The 2,166-nt window shown below is 55.9% G+C and overlaps 1 pseudogene; it reads left to right on the forward strand.

Moving 5' to 3' along the window:
* Nucleotides 1-767: 767 nt before the first annotated feature.
* On the forward strand, nt 768-1,642 carry LOC147748843 (28S ribosomal RNA; annotated as a pseudogene; the record flags this gene model as incomplete).
* Between the last annotated feature and the right edge of the window lie 524 nt (nt 1,643-2,166).

Here is a 2,166-nt window from a genome sequence, read left to right on the forward strand (position 1 = left end):
CTGGCAAAACGAAACCGGAACAGGCCGGGGCACAGACAGGGTTACGCTGTCAGCAGGGGCACTGGCACAATCAGGCTACACACTTTTGCAGGCAAAGCGGGCAATCTCTACAGCCATAGGAAATAAATACGGAGGCAATGCGATTTAAATAAGGCCAAACAAAGCGAGCAGAACACTAAAACAAAACAGCTGAAAATAGACCACTATAATGGCGGAAGCAACTGGGGAGGCAATGCGAGCAGTGCAGGCACCAGAATAACTTCTAATTTGCAGAGCAATACAGCAGCACAATGCAGCAGAGTAACGATACCCAGGTGGGACCAGGGGTCGTGGGGAGCGTCCACTTCCGAAGGAATCAGGGCGGACACAGTGCAGCACGGGACGGAGCGAGGGTAGGCACTCAGTGGGAGGGAGGGGCAGCTGGGAGGCGGGATCGTGGTGGAGGAGACGGGCTCCGATGCACAACAACAACAAAATGGCTGGCAAAACAATCCGGAACAGGCCGGGGCACAGACAGGGTTACGCTGTCGGCAGGGGCACTGGCACAATCAGGCTACACACTTTTGCAGGCAAAGCGGGCAATCTCTACAGCCCTGGGAAATAAATACGGAGGCAATGCGATTTAAAAAAGTCCAAACAAAGCGAGCAGCACACTAAAACAAAACAGCTGAAAATTGAGCACTATAATGGCGGAAGCAGCTGGGGAGGCAATGCGAGCAGCGCAGGCACCAGAATAACTTCTAATTTGCAGAGCAATACAGCAGCACAATGCAGCAGAGTAACAATGCCCAGGTGGGACCAGGGGTCGTGGGGAGCGTCCGCTTCCGAAGGAATCAGGGCAGAGTTTGACTGGGGCTGTACACCTGTCAAACGATAACGCAGATGTCCTAAGGTGAGCTCAGGGAGGACAGAAACCTCCTGCAGAGCAGAAGGGCGAAAGCTCGCTTAATCTCGATTTTCAGTATGAATACAGACCGTGAAAGTGGGGCCTCATGATCCTTCTGACTTTTTGGGTTTCAAGCAGGAGGTGTCAGAAAAGTTACCACAGGGATAACAAGCTTTTGGCGGCCAAGCGTTCATAGCGACGTTGCTTTTTGATCTTTCAATGTCGGCTCTTCCTATCATTGTGAAGCAGAATTCACCAAGCGTTGGATTGTTCACCGACTAATGAGGAACATGAGCTGGGTTTAGACCGTCGTGAGACAGGTTAGTTTAACCCTACTGATGATGTGTTGTTGCAATTTTAATCCTGCTCAGTATGAGAGGAACCCAAGGTTCAGATATTTGGTGTATGTGCTTGGCTGAGGAGCCAATGGGGTGAAGGTACCATCTGTGGGATTATGACTGAACGCCTCTAAGTCAGAATCCCCCTAAACCGTAACTATACCGCAGTGCCGTGGAGCCTCGGTTGGCCTGGGATAGCCAGCCTCTCTCGGGGGGGCCGTGCATAGAGCCGCTCGCTTGGGGACTGGAGTGCGGACGGAAGGGGGCCGCCTCTATCGCCCTTAGTGCACCACATTTTTGTGGGGAACCCGGTGCTAAATCATTCGTAGATAACCTGATTCTGGGTCAGGGTTTCGTAAGTAGCAGACCAGCTACCTCGCTGTGATCTATTGAAAGTAATCCTCTGAGCCAAGCTTTTGTCTCTCCGTGCGTAAGTGCTCGCAGACGCCTACTTCCACCACACCCAGGGGTGGGTCCCTCTGCTGCCAGGCCAGCGGGAGGGATGCGGAGGGGGTAACGCGAGTCCGCGGGAGGCCACCTCCATCACGCGTCCTTCGGCACAGGAGCCTCCCCCTCCCGTCCCTGCTCTACCGGGGTGCAGGGACGGTGGCCACCATCCCTCACGGGTCGGCAGGGTGACCAGATGGCCTCCCCTTCCCGCTGCTCCCCGGCAAGTCAGGCAGGGAGGTGAGCAGCAGCCACCCGGAAGAAGGAGCCTTCAGAGCAGCTGCCTCTGTGTGCCCGGCCACCATTGCCGGACTGCAAGGGCAACTAGGTATGGCACCCTCCCAGGCCATCTAGGCACTGGGTCGTCCCGGGTCATCTGGTCGCCTGGCTGCATGACCAGATGGCCCTGCGGGTAGGGTGACCAGATGGCCCTGTGGGCAGGGTGACCAGATGGCCCTGCAGGCTGGGTGACCAGATGGCCCTGCGGGCTGGCGG

This window comes from Lissotriton vulgaris, chromosome 1_1, assembly GCF_964263255.1.
Source record: "Lissotriton vulgaris chromosome 1_1, aLisVul1.2, whole genome shotgun sequence".
Taxonomy (NCBI): Eukaryota; Metazoa; Chordata; class Amphibia; order Caudata; family Salamandridae; genus Lissotriton; species Lissotriton vulgaris.